Here is a 16,204-nt window from a genome sequence, read left to right on the forward strand (position 1 = left end):
AACATGTTAATACCATTAATTTAATAAATTATAAAAGTCGAGTGACTTAATTGAAACACATTTTAAAGTTGAGTGACCTAATTGGAACACTTTTCATTCTACTAAACATGAATATTAGGGTCTGTTTGGTATAAAGTAATGGAATGGACGATGAAATGGAATTAACATGGTAATGGAATGGATAAAAGAATGGAATAGGTTATTACCATTCCAATGAAATGTTTGGTTACCATATGAGAATGAAATGATTACTTTGCATAGTTTGGTATGTAGGAAAAAAAGAAAAAAAAATTAAAACGGTAGTGAGTGGCGGCGGTGGTGGGAGGTAGGTGGCGGTCGTGGCATTGGTGGGCGGTGGTGGTGGGGTGCGTGGTGAGCGATGAGAGATAATGGTGGTTGGTGATGGTGTTGGGTGAGTGATGGCGGTAGCGGTGGTGGGAGTGGGCGGCGAGTGGTGGTGGTGAGGGGCAGGGGTGACGGTCGATGGTGGTGGCGGGCGGGTGGCGGTGGTGGACGTTTGGCTCCAATGGCGATGGTTGGTGGCGGTGGGTGGTGATGGCGGTAACGGTGGCGGTGAACGGTTGTGATGGTGGTTGGTGGCAGTGGCGGCGACGGTGGTGGTGGTGGTGGTGGGTGGTTAATGTTGAAGGTGGTGGTAGGAGGATGGTGAAGGTGATGTATGGTGAAAGGGGGAAGGAATAAAAAAAACATGGGGTATGGATGGAATAAAATTGAGATGTTTTAGAGGAAATTGAACGGACTAGGTAATGGATCATTCCATTCCTTTGATTAACCAAACACACTTTTCTCCATTCCCTCACAATGGGTCATTCCATTCCGTCCTCCATTTCTGCATACCAAGCGCTACCTTAATATTTTAGTTTTTTTAGAACGACGAATTTCTTGTAATTAGGTTACCGCACTCTAAATTTGGAGAGCCCTGATGCCCTCACTCTGGCCAGACTATGTTCTCTTAACCGACCTCACGCTGGCTTCAGAGTTTGGTTTGGACGTTCCCCCGGGAAACCATACCGTCGGCTGCCACTTGACAGTTGTTGTGTCACCACAAGAACAGACTTCTCTGGCTTAACACACGCTGGGACGAAAACCCGGGTGGGCTCAGAGTTCGAATTGACAGCCTTTGCACAAAGCATATCTCAAATCCTTTATTGTCAATATCCACAAAAAAGTGACACAGTGGGATTCGAATTTGAGTTGAGTCTTCAGTAGAGAACCCAAACCTCTAACCACTAGGGCACAAGGTGATTATTAATATTTTTGTTACTTGATGATTCAGTAATATATTGTGTTAAATTATTTTTAAATACCATAATTTAAATGTTTTTTAGTGTGTGAGGAATTGAAGACAGTAGCGAAGCTTGGATAAAGATGTCGGGGGGCGGACTCAAAATGTATTAAAAAATTCACAAATGAGGGGGGGCGAGCTAAAATTTTTGATCGAAAACGACTAAATTTACACTACGTATAAAAAATTTCGGACGAAAACGAGTAAATTTACACTACCGTGCAAAAAAACAGGGGGGGCGGGGCCACCCCGGGCCCTAAGTATGCTTCGCCCATGATTGAAGATGGATGATCTCAACTTCCGGTCAAAAAGCACTATTAGAAACTTTACCGTAATCATTTTTAAGTACAAAGCATGTGCACGCTCTCAATATAATGCAAGATGTTTGTTTATGAAATATTCGAAAACCAACTTCTTTTTTCTTTTATTTTTTTATAATATTTAACTGGTAATAATTACAGTTAGTAGCGGACCCAAGAATTATTTTCTTGTCGGCGACATCAGGACTTAACACTAGTTTTAAGGAAGGTGTTCGGGATTTTCTCATACAAATAACACTAAAAAAAACTCTTCTTATGCCCTCACATATGTTTAGGATTTTGGCATTGGCTTTGATTTACATATATATTGATCTTTATGTGATTTCCACTAGAGGTACAGTTTGATGACTTGATGCTACGTAATTTCAACTCTCATACACTTCATATAAAGTATTAACATTTTTATATATAGAACTTGCTACAATTTTATGAAAAAATTGAATTTCAAATTCCGCTTTAGGCTCCGAAATAGGTTGAGTCGCTCCTGGTGATAAGGGTGGTGAAGATGGGGTTGTTGATGCTGTTTCTTAATGAAATATTACTTGGTGTTTCAAAATAATTCAAAATCCATTTTTTTTATCATTTAAATCAGTTTCACTTAATATGCATATATGATCCTACTAGATTATAAACTAAACATGTATAGAAATTAAGTTCTAAACATCATATATTGCTTAAACTATTAGAAATGTAAAATATGTTTTAGCAGTAAAAACTCAATACTTGGGTTATTACTTCAACAATAGGGTTTTATTTTGGAAATAATTAGAGGTTATTACTTCTACAATTACACTAATAATAACATGTTTGTTGCTCTGTGTGAGACCTTTGTAAGCTTTCATTCAAAAGAACTAACAGAAGTAATGTTGATCCCAAAGTATTTCAAGAACTACACTATTGACTAATGTGGGTAAGGTGATCAGCCCACTAATTATCATGAGGTTTTAAGACATTTGAAACTGCCTTTTAACAACAAGTATGCTGGAAGCAACTTGCTCTTAAAAAAGAAGCCGGCATGGACGGCATTGTCCCATAATGAAAGCTATTAGAGGCATGATTCAGTGATTTGTCTCACAACCGACTCTACCCAAAACGCAACGACATAATTATGTATTTGAGACGAGGAATTTCACCATGCGTGAAATGCATCGTCTTAGCGATAATGAGTCATGATACGCTTTATCTTTATCTGTCAGTTTAGGCTTTGCCTTAAGAGTCTCGCGTTAAATCCTAGTACGGATTTGAGGTGTATATTTAGAACACGAAACCTCTAACAACTTTAGAACAAGATGTGAAGCATAAGGTTATTACATAAATACAATCATATCAAGAATAAAGTGTGTGTTAATCGAAGTAAGACCTTTTAAAAGGTGCCAAAGGAAGCACGCGGTTGATTTCGAAGAAATTCAGAGAGCATATATAAATACCATGCATAAGTATTGATACTAATGATAGCCAATGGTTTCCTATTTTAAATCACTTAAGTGTTCACAAATCTTTTAGACCTCTTCATAAACTAAAGAGACATGGATTCCTCATGGAAAATAACAAAGTATTACGCAGCTCAAGGTGAACCAATTACTTAACAAGAGGTTGTATGATAAGTGTTTGATCAACCTCCTAACAAGAAGTGAGTTGTAAGCAACTTGGTTTTAGGAAAGAAGACATGCATGAACGGCAATGTGCACAATCTTAACACTTGAACCAACCACGAAAGGCTTCACTCAATTTCTTGGTGTTTATTATCAGTATGATGAGACAAAATATACAAATGTTATATCTTCGTAAACATCATCCAAAAGTTCTTCCTACTGATGCAGTGGTAAAACAATAACGGAGATCGATCACGTTGATTCAGTATTGCCGTGATGATCTTCCAAAAAACCCCAAATCCCACCCAAAGGTCAGGGAAAATGAAGAGAAAAATAATTATTATTGAAATTGAAGTTTAACTTTTCAGATTACATTCTCAGCATATAAAAAGACTTCCTAAAATGAAATGGGCTCAAAAAAGGCCATGGGCCAAACACAAACCCAAAAAGAAAAACGTAAAAACTGACGAAAAAACAATAAAAGACCCAAAACTTTGTTTAGAAGGCGTTTTTGGGCTTCGGACATGGGCCAAACCGCCGTGGGCAGTTTACCACAATGTGCTCCTCGTCTCAAGCTTCGATTTAACTGGTAATGGGCTTGAAACGGAGCTTCGTGGGCTATGCTATGCCCATTTTCGCACAGCCCCTTTTGAAGTGCGATCTTGGGCCTCCAGAAACATAATGGCCGGTCTTCAACACTTGGGCCCACATCACCTATCGAGAATTCAACATAGTTTCAAAGTGTTTGTTAATATATACCATGTTTGTTAATGTATACTATCCTTAAACTAAACCAACAGGAAATTCATACGCGCATTTATTATGCCGTATTTTAAACATCTATAATGTGTAATACTCCTTGTCGACGTGGCCCCAGGTCTGAGGACGTTACAAAGGAGTAGACGAGGGGTAGCATGGACTCCACTGTTGTCCATGGCTGCTGACTTTAGGGCGGACGAGCGAGTGGGTCCTCACTCTCATACACACACATATGACCAGTGTTGTAAAAGTCGGATTTCAAGGCTGACTAGTCGGTCCTCAGACCACTTACCTTGGACACGTTCTTCTAATCGGCCTGGATTAGTAGGAGACGGTCAAAAGTGGGGCTAGGCGGTTAAAAGTAGGGCTAGCTAGGATTCTCTTAAAGTCGGTTAAAAGTCAGGCTAGGAGGTCAAAAGTCGGCTAGGCTCTTTTTTAACGTAAAATATGCTTATTTTAACATATAAATAATATTCAAAAACTAATTTTCTTTATATTTATACTCTCCGAGTACTAACTCCTCAATCAACTATTTGGGGTTCGCCTAACGACTATTACAACCTTGCATATATATATAACAAATTTAATAATTGATAATGAGGTTTGTGGAGGTTTGTTGTTAAGAACGAAAATGATGATTTTTGAGTTTAGTTTGGAATATGATGTGAAACTAACGTGACGGTTTGTGCAGGTATGTTATTATGGGTGCTATAACTAAAAAAAGAAAGAATTATATCGCTTTCAATAATTAGTTAACAAGACGTGGAGTTATGCTGTATTTACATAGATCAATCTCTAAAGACTTCTTTCCGAAAGTAAAAGCAAGGCACTAGGACCAAATGGACTCCTAAGTCAAAGAATTTAACGGCCATAATTAAATAAATATCATATAATATTATTTGTTATCCCAAGAAGACCCCATGTATATTGTGTCACTCGACTTTCATTTAATATGGATTAATATTACATAAATTTCGTTATCAATTAACATCAAATCATTCTTTGTTCTTTTTGCTGGGTCAATAAGAGATTCTGTTTCATACTTAATTATTTGTTATTTAGAGAAAACATTTGGATGCTTACACAGATTATGATACCAGGTTTTTACTTCTCGATTTCTCGAATTGAATGTCTAACATCGGCAGCATTAGGAGGGTCGGCTCTTGGGCCAACTAAATCAGGCCAAGACTTTAGGCCTCCAATTTTACATGACATCGATCTAAATGTTAAATAGGTATTGTGTATCATGGTTATTTTGAAAGTTGGTTTTTTAGCATTAATGACTCATGATGGGCCACAAACTAAGAAAGTAAGCCTCATGTCAATGATCAATGCATATCATCCATATTTCATAATTTCTTGATACTTTCTACTAGTAAACGCATAAACAAAGGGCATCAACAATTTAATTAGTTTTAAGCATCCAAATACATTAAGTCAGCCCTAATCTCAGTTTACAAACATAATTGGTTGGTGAGATGGTGTGTTTCTATATACCACCCGCAATCATGCTCGTGATGCTTACGCACGACACACATTTTGGTTTCATGAAGCTTAAGATTTTAATTATCTTAGCAACACTCATTATCATTATAACTTCATGTAATTTCAAGATTTTAATTATCTTTAGCGACAGATTTTTTTTATTAAAATGATAATATGTAAGAGTTGCTGGAATGTACATTTGTGTATTAAGAGTAAGTTACTGATATCTTATTAACCAAGTTTATATTATTAGTTACAAACCGTTTTTGTTATATTTGTGAACAAAGAATGTAGTGCTTTACTGCTTCATAGTACAAATCCTCACTTCCTCAGACCTCACATAATCGTCCTAGTTTATAGCCCATTCAAATATTGGCCCAGTTGTCTAATTTTTTTAGCCCAAACAGATTCTCTGTTTTCCTTTTTACTTCTATTTTCATAACATTGTAGGCATTTGTAGCAAACTACCAATAAACCTTTAGGCTTTAGATCATCCGAATTCCAAACCATCCAACTCTTTGATGCAGCGTACGATGAGAATCCGAAGGCTAATCGCGTTGATTCTTAGAATACCCGTGAAGATCCTTCCCCAAATCCCCAAATTCGACTCAAAAGTCAAGAACTTGAAAAGCCAAAAGTTTTTTTATTAATTCTGATCAATGATCAATTAGATTACATTCATAGCATATTAACAGAGAAGCCAAAATAGGTTTGGGCCGAAACAAACAACCAAAGGCCCAACAACAGCCCAAAACAAAACACAAAAAGTAGATGAAAAACACAAAAGTGGCTCAAAAGTGTATCTAGAGGCCTTATTTCGGAAAAATAAACGGGATAACCCGCCCTAAGGCTGGTTAACACAACGTGGCCCACGTTCCAACGGTCGTTTTGACTGGTAGCACGCCTGAAACGGAGGCCAGTCTAAGTTAAGCCCGTTTTTGTGTAGCCCATTTTGAAAGCCCATTTTGAAGCGTGATCTTGGGACTCTAGAAACATAATGACCCGGTCTTCTATACTTAGGCTCACATCACTCTTTATGAACCTTTTTTCTTTCGATTACAGTAATATATGTGATAATTAAAATAAGAGTGTAACTATTATGGTTAGCATTAGATTATATTAAGCTTTGTGATGGCATTACCAACACCAACAGATTACCTTATGTAAAATAGAAGCTTAAAATTTTTAAATATACAGCCATACGGACATACGGTATTCCCTCGGTAATCCGTGAATGGAATAGAGATGACTCTTATTGTAGCAAGTCATCTCGACCTTGGTGGGGCCTTTTGTGTTAGTTGGTTTAGGTTACACAAAGTCACCTTCTGTTATAACAAGCTTTTAGTGTTCAATTACAGATGTATTTTAAATTAAAAAAAAAAAAAAAGCTCATGGAAGGGTCCTACCACTCCTACGTGGACCAAGGGTCACACAAAAACACTCTTGGAACACCATGTCGCCCCCTTCATTTCATGCATGACGGGATTGGCGAGATGGTAGTCAATCGAATCATTTAAAATGTGAGGGGGAGAGAGGCAAATAGATCTTTTTGTTTTTTTTTTCTTTTCTTTTTCAATTCTTTACGTTATTAAAAAATATATTAATGGAGAATGATAAAGAATGAGGGAAATGAATCATAACAGAAATTGAGTGACAATGTTAAATGATAGAGAAAAAATAGAGTTTGACACTAAACTGAAACAAAAAATTAAAGATAATGTATGAAAGAAAATGAGAAGAATGGTTCATTAACACTAGCTCTAAAAATCACATAGTCCATGGGAATAAAAAATTTAAATACTTATATCATGTCACCCTGGATAGGGTGGACCAATGTAGGGCAGATGATAGTGATGCGTTGGAGGTGGGGTGACAGTTTTTGCTCGGTGACAGGGTGCGATTTAAACTTCACATAAGGTAGGGTCTAATTTGTCTTTTAACAGGTAATAATATTAAAGATAATTTAAGTATTTAACACATCATTTTATTGTTACCCAATCCAAAACCCCAAGTATAGGCATAGCATGTTAATCTAAATACAATTAACAAATACATAATCACAATAGCTTATTTATGCAAGTTCATTTGCAAATTTACTTTGTTACTAAGTTATTCTAAATAAGTTCTAACCTTAATTTCGAGAAATCTTATTCATTATTCCGATGTAAACAGTATAAATTATACAACGAACAAGTTACATACGTTTTGATATCGACTTAGGGGTTGTTTGGTTCATTCAGATCTGAATGAGCATCTGTCCCATTCAGCAATAACAGTATCTGAACGATTCAGACCTAATTTTAACTATTTAGATGTTTTTCCGTTTGGAACCAAACAGACTGAATGAATCAGATTTTACATCTGAATGGTTCCATTCAGATGTAAACAAATAGCCCCTTAAGCGTTTTTGTGTAACTTGTTTCATATGGTTTGATTTATATTCATTTTAAACTATAATGTTATAGTTACAAATGAGAAGTGTCCCACTTGTCATTATTGGCATTTAAATGTCCACAACACAAAAGCAAATCGTAGCTACTTTGGTTGGTGAAAGAATCCAACACAGATTTGATGAAGATTTCAGATTTGTGTTTCCTTGTGGCCTTTTGAGTTGTGGTTGGGATCACAAATAACATGGTGGTTGATAATTGTGGTGTGTAGAAATGAAAGAGAGAAAACTCATAAATGTATTTAATAAAATAAAAAGAAAAGATGTTTACTAACCTCGTAGGAATAAGAATACATATATACGATATATATGGATCATGTTATAACCTTAGTTTCACGTAGTTATAATTTGTCCTTTAAAGGTGTCACGTTATGTGACGCCAACTTTTAATTATCATTTAAGGCCTAACTCTAGCAATAATTTGTTCTTACAACTCATCCATACATTTTCTAAATGGGTTTGCATTTTACACTTTATAATAATAATAATAATAATAATAATAATAATAATTTTGTAATCAAATAACAAATTTTAAAGTTAAATAGTGTATTGCTTCGACCTAAATAACCATATTCGTCCAAAAGTTTTCTTCTTTAAGAGACAGTGCTTAGAATAAAATTAAAACACGTCTTACTAATTCGAATTATAATATAAAAAAGGTAAATAAAGCAGTAAATTACAATTCAGTGTGTGTTTCTTGTTTGGTAAAATTAGTGCGCGATATTTTTTTGTGAAATAAATGTGTTGTTTTGGCATTTCTTGAATACCTCCGCCATCTCTCTTATAGTTTTTCTTCTATTTTTTGAACGGAGTTCCTTTTTCTTTCTTTTTTTTTAACCACTTCTACAGTTTTGATTTTGATTTCAAGGATACACGGACGTGATGAAATAAATATTTGTTTGATTTTTGTTTTGGGGATTTAAATGTTTTATGTTCCGGGTGAAATCGGTTTTTATTTGAGTTGCCGATTAAAAATGGATTATGGAAGTAACGGGTGATTGCGATGGTATCATGAACATGATAAATAAGTTAACGCTTACATACTACTTTTACTAAACTTAATAAACATATTAAGAAGAAGGTAAAGGATTAAATAATTATCAATTAAAGATAATATATAAAAGGTTGTTAATCTATAATATATATAAACGAAAACATAAAAATCCTACGTGTCGCGATGTGGTCGCTCCATATTTTTTTGGAGTCACCAGATTTGCTTGATTTTTAAATGGAGGCTTCTCATGCATTTGACCCGAATTAATGGGTATGGGTCTTACCAAACCCAGATATTCCTTAAACGGGTTATAACTGTAACATCCTTGGCAAACACAACATTGTTCCACTCTTAGGCTATCCCACATCGGCCGTGGACAAGAGAGATCACTGGTTCATAAGTAATGTCCTGCCTCTTCAATCACCAACGCGTTTTGGGCAACCAAAAACAAATCCGTGAGCTCTTCGTGGGCAGAGCGGACAATATTGGTGGTGCGAAGGGCCGGATGTTACAGTTGGTATCAAAGTCACTCTTGTGCCGTTCGGGATGATGGGACACGCCTCATTGAGGACGATAGGACGATGAGTCCAAAGGGGGGTTTTACAATAACATCTCATTAAATTAAAAATTATTTTCACCAAATTATTGATGTAAGAATCCTATAAAATAGGATATACTAAAAATTAATATCTTATTTATTTAACAAAGATATATGTATTATTTAAATTAAAAAACCAATTTTATAGTTAAAAAAAACGGGTCTTGGGTCTCATCAAACCATAAGTATATTATTAACTTTCATAAATATTATTTATAATTAAAAAACCAATTTTACAGTAAAAAAAATAAACTGGTCTTGAGTCTCATCAAAACCATATAACTTTTAAACCGGCTTATAACATCTCATTTATTTGTAAAACAATTTATCATCAAACCATAAGTATATTATTAACTTTCATACAATAAAAAAATATAAATTCAAAAAATAAATAAATATTAGAACAAACAATATAAAACAACCCCCGTAATACGGGGGATAAAAACTAGTTACACATATATATATACATATATATATATATATATATATATATATGTGAAATGATAAAATTGGTGAATGCGGATGTTAAAGTTATAAATAAGTAAATCTATAAAAACTTCCATAAACATATAAATTTATAATTCGTATAAATATTAAATTTTATATAAAAGTTACAAATTATTTTAATAGATACCGTGTGTATAGGCTTTTCAATAGGTCCACGATATTATATAGACCGAATTATATCATAGCTTAAATTTTTGAAATTATATAAAACTTTTTGGAAGCCAACTTTTGTTGCTAAATCTTGAAAGACAATCTTCTCATATTTGTGAACCAACGATCATGGCAACTAACAAAGAACAATGATGAAAAAAAGTGAGATGTTTCTTGTCTTGAAAGAACAACGTTTACATTGCCACAAATGCAATGAAACAATCTAACAAACGTAAAAGAGAAATGAATCCATGGATGAAACAAGTTAAAGAAGATCCACGTTCAACTTTGCCTCCCAAATCACAAAACCTTTAGGAAGTGTTCGATATTCAGGACTTTTAGGCATAATCAGATGTAAGGGTGTTCAATAAATTCGAAATCAGAAAATAAACGAAACCGAAACCCAAATACTCTGAATACTTATTCGGATATTCGGATCGGTTCAATCCGAATATCCGAATAACTAATTCGGATTCGGATCGGATTCGGATATGGAATTTTAAAAAATTCGAATTGTTCGGATTATCCGGATATCCGTTTAATCCGAATAAAAAACTTTTTATTAGTGGATTTTCCGGTTAGATAATTTATTAGATTATTATTTGAAGTTTGAACTTTGAATTTGTGTTAAGAGTAATTCGTATTTTCTGGTTTGTATGTTTATTGTGATTATAAACTATTAAATGTTATGAACAAAAAATAAGAACATTTTTTTGGTTTATTTAGGATTATTCGAATAATTTCATATTATTCAGGTATCATCCGAATCTGCTCCGTATTGAATTCAGAAAGATTTGGATCGGATCAGATTTTGGATAGGGTCCAAAATTTTCAAATCCGAATAACCCAAACTGAATAAACCGAATAATCAGTTATCAGATCCGATGAACACCCCTAATCAGATGAACCATTATGAGAAAATGAAAAGATATGTGGTTGCCAATGTTGTTGAGACCGGACCGAACCGGCCTGTCGGACCGGTCCGACCGGGAATTGGTCAACCAACCGGTCCAGTTTTATGTTGCTCGCTCGGTTTCAAAAAAACCGGTCGGTCCGAACCTGTTCACTGGTTTGATCGGAAAATCGGACCGGTTGAGCCGGTTTTTCTATTGAAAATTTTTTTTTTTTGAAAAATTTGGTTTTCCAGCAATTTTTTAAGCCTAATCCGCTAGGCCCGGTCTGACCACTTCGACGGTTGAACCGATGAACCGGTTGCCCGACCGATTCACTATCCAATCCGGTTATGAAAACATTGATGGTTGGTCAATGGAATGGAATCACCTATTGGACAAGAAATTTCGTTCCCGCTAGACCATATATAGTGATAATAGTTTAGGCACTAGACATGTAATTTAGTACTTTAAATAAACAGTACTATGATGTAACGTTTAATACAATAGACATTTATCTTAATTAATTTGGTAGGTATTACTTTGAATTAGCATTGGAGTTTATCTACAATATTCTATATCTTTTAATTATATGTCTTTGAATTAACAACGTTGTGACGGCTCAAGTCATTTTTGTAAGCTGTACATTTTCAAATTTCCATACCTATAATTACAACTGATTGTAACAATATCATTATAATATACATCTGCTCAATTAAGAGCTTCATTAACATGAATGTATTATTATTTTATTTTTAATCAAATTCAACTATTTCTGATACTTCAAATCATAATTTTTTGATAAAGACAAAACATCTGGTTATCAATAATCTTATATGTATAAAGTATACTAATATTTCTATTAAAAAACGCACTTCTTTAATCTTTAATGCCATTGAACTATTTTCATGGATGCGAATTCTTACAATTTTTGTTTCACTGTAAATTTATGTTATCTGATGGATTTGAATCTAAGACATTCTAACATTTGGTATTGTAAAGGTCTTGTCTTTGCCAATAAACCATCGATGTGGTTATTAAAGTGTACGCAAAATTAACATAAATTAGAAACTTATACCTTACATATTTTGCCGACAACATTCAGGTAACAATATCAATAGTTATGGTGAACTTTTGATTATTATATTACTAGGTTATTTAAACATGTTATACATGGGTGAAAATAAAGAAAACGTAATATCTATGTGTATGTTATATTTTAATGAATTGTAAATGTCAAATTTATAAAAACAAATAATTTTACGTAATTAAATTTAATTAAGAACTAATAATTATTGATTTTGGTCAATAAGAATAAAAAAAAAGATATAAATCATTTGAATATTATACACTTTGCATATTTTGAACTATAGAAAGATCAATAATTAAATATAATTTTGGTTTTATATTTGAAGAGAATTTATATTTATATATGCCAAGTCAGAACATATAACACAATTACCATTTAAGTGCAGTTGGTAAGTATCTTTAGTTTAAAACATGAGGTATTGGATTCCAGAACAGTTCACACAATCATTTATTTTTTAAAATTTTATAAAGTCTTACTGCTATGAAAAACGGGTCATGGGTTATACTAAGAAAACGGATCATGAGTCATGATATAGTAGGAAACAGCTGACATATCCAGTATTTATAACCGGAGAGGTGGAGAAGGATTGGGTGGTTTTTGCGTGTGTTTTATGAAGTTCACCTTTCAAAAAGAAAACTATCAAAATTTTTAGAACCTTCTATTATTTATGTGTGTGTGTGTGTGGTGGGGGGGGGGGGGGGGTTACGAGGTTTCTGATTCGCTGTGAGTCTGCGACAGCTGACGAGTATGGACATTACCCTCCTGAAAGTACAATGTTGGCTATCGGTGATTGACCCATCATGCAATCTCATTTCCTTGTATCATGACTGGTATCACCAGGGAATCTTGGGCTGTGATTGGCTTTCGTATAAGCCGATTATGCATTATACCTTCTTCGTACGTGGGTCTTTTATAGCTAATGAGTGAGCCTTCTGAAGAGGTAGGTCCCAGCAGAGCCCAGTTGGACCCGCAAGACTCACCTTGAAAAGGGACGTCTGCGCAGTTGAACCCGCAAGACTCCTTAACGGACGTCTGCGCGGTTGAACCCGCAAGACTTAACTAAAGGGATGTCTGCGCCGAGACCAACTGGATCCGCAGGACCCACCATGCTCAGAGACGTGACGTCCTTACGCGCAGTACGCAAGCTGTTCCCGCAGGAAAAGCCTCCCAATGGTGAAGTACTCTGCAAGTTCCCGCAGCTGCGGATACAGGCCATCAGGGAAGGCTACCTGCGCAGCAAAGTTACACGCACAAGGCACTTAGCTCTCATAATAATTCAGTAATGTCACCTGAAGAAGGAATGAGCAAAGCCGGGAATACTCCCGCCCAAATGAGCCAGTCCGTACGATACGGGAGGATCTTTTGTACTGTACCTGACGAGGTATGGACAAAAGATCTGACCAAAGATACGACAGCTCACTGACAACAGTATGACGAGCCGCACGCTCTTGTACTGTATGTCACTATTAGCCGCTGCCTACTCACCAACCTGTCGGAGGACGTGCATAGCCTGCAGTTGGTGGAACAGGAATAGTACACAGCCGGCCTGGTCACTATCAGCCGCTGCCTACCCACCAACTACCAGCATGGCATGTGCGTAGCCCACAGTTGGCAGAACAGGAACACTATTCAGCCGGCTGTACCTTCTTGGAAACCTACCTTCGGCTATAAATACTCTAACACCTTGGAATGGTAGGATCATCTTGTATCTCATCTTATATCTTATACCTGATATCTGCTCTAGTCATTCTCTTAATATACACTTATATTCAAGAGCAATCTAGTCTGATTCTCACGCCGGAGGGTGGTCACAAGGAGGTACCCCCCCTTCTTAGTGACGAGCTCACGGTGTCTGTTTTGCAGGTTATCAGAAGAACCATCTTTGCCGGGTCTAACCCCTCGTGGGAAACATCTATTTAACCCCCAGATTATCCGTAATCTGCCCAGGGTAGATTAGTGTTTCTTCATTGGCGCCATCCGTGCATAAAAGCTAGAACTTAATCCTTTTCAGTTTTCTCAAAACTTCTGGAAAGATTGTTAAAGAAACCCCGGTAACCACAACCCCAGCTACTGAGGGGAATACCGGCGACTACACAGTTTTTAGAACACTACCCCGGTTACCCAAGCCGGGGCAAGTGCAGTAAATTTTACGAACACTACCCCAGTTACCCGAGCTGGGGTAAGTGCAGTAAATAATCGCTCACTGGGATTCACCGATACCCAGTTAGAGAGACAACGAACGAGGCTCCCCCGCCAAACACTCGATGAAGTTAAAGCGTGGGCGGAAGCACGTCAAAAAGAATTCCAAGCTGAGTTGGATGAACGCTTACGTTCACTCCAACAGCCTGAGGAATTTGGAGAGTACTTGGACGATGATTCGGAGGAATCCGATAGTGACGCAAACCCTCGTCATAGGACGAAAGGGAAGCGTAAGGAAACGGACTCCCAACCGAGAAGGCATTTTGAAGAAACCTTCAAACCAAAAAACGCGGGTGGAAACCAACGTGACTTCTCAAAAGCATTTAGACCAACTGCGGCAAATGCGGGAACGTCCAAATTTGCAAGGGACATTGCGGAAGCAATCGCCCCGAAAAGTACCAAACAGATGTCCAACATCGGCACTTACGATGGTATATCTGATCCAGACGATCATTTGAACAGATTCATAGCGGGGGCAACCGTCAGTAATTGGACGGAACCTACGTGGTGTTACATGTTCCAAATGACGCTTGTTGGGCCAGCTAGAGCGTGGTTCGATCGTCTACCGGTCAACCACATCTATGATTGGGCAGACTTCCATCAGAAGTTTAGCCAACACTTCAGCCAACAAAGAAAGTATACCGAAGAGCAATGGACAATCCTCAATTGCATTCGAGAGGAAGATGAATATTTGCCAGACTTCATCACTCGCTTCAACTCAAAGAAGCTAAGTCTGGGTAATATTAGCGAAGATCTTGTTCGCGCTGCTTTCATCCAGGGCGCGAAAGACCCATAGCTCATCTGCACCTTAACGGGTAGAGATGGCATGCCATCCACATGGGATGCCATCATGACAGCAGCTAAACGCTTTGCGGAAACGGAGAAGCAACTGGGTAGAGATCTCCCCCATAGCACAAACCTCTACACCCAGAAAACAAGAGAAGACAACGTCCTTACCGCCCGACTAAACAAAAAGCGGAAGCTAGGCATTTGGCAGTCAAGGGTAAACTTTGACACCTCATCCGACTTGCAACATCGGTTAGGCGGAAGGGATAACGTACAGTCGAACCAGAACTCCAGATGGACGCCACTTACTAAAAGCGTCACCGAGATATTCGCCACTGAGAAGCTCCCGTGGCCAAAGGCTCCAATAATCCGACATCGTCACAATGCTGATCGGGGCAAATACTGTGACTTTCACAGGACAAAAGGCCACAACACTGAAGAATTCACAGACGTGAAGGACATCGTCGAAGCATTTGTCAGAGATGGGACGCTCGCGCACCTCGTGGCGTAACGAACGCTGAGCAGGCTGATGCGTGTAGAACCCCAGTTGGGGAAAACACGAATAAAATTGCAGCTTCAATGTTGGAGACTACATACTGCGTAAACAACGAGATCCCGAACCAGGTGCATATCGGCTCGATGGCACTCCCATCCCAACAACATGTAAGGGATCTCAATTACACAGTTTGCATGTAGATCAATTCCAAACTTGTAAAGAAAAGGCCCAGAGCCACTTCTAATGGAAATGATTCTCCTTAAAATATTGATGCTGATAATCTTACATTTATACTTATGAACTTTCCACACTAATATGCCGGTCTTCACCGCATACATAAGTGGGGAAGTCGTTGCTTGTGGAAGGCGGCAAAACCCGCATAAACACAAAAAACGGCAAACCTTCACGCAGGTCAGTCATAGGTGAAGTTTGGTCATCCCACTAAATGAAAGTGCCGGTCCTAACCGCACAAATCATGATAGAGGAAACCGAACTAACCTATTGACAACCGCGCGTCGAACGGTTAATTTATTCAAAACACTGATGCCGGTTTTCACCGCATAAATAAGTGTAAAGTCGTTGC

This window comes from Bidens hawaiensis, unplaced genomic scaffold (genome assembly GCF_021521415.1).
Source record: "Bidens hawaiensis isolate Kalapana, Puna unplaced genomic scaffold, B.hawaiensis_p1.1 tig00042203_1, whole genome shotgun sequence".
Taxonomy (NCBI): domain Eukaryota; kingdom Viridiplantae; phylum Streptophyta; class Magnoliopsida; order Asterales; family Asteraceae; genus Bidens; species Bidens hawaiensis.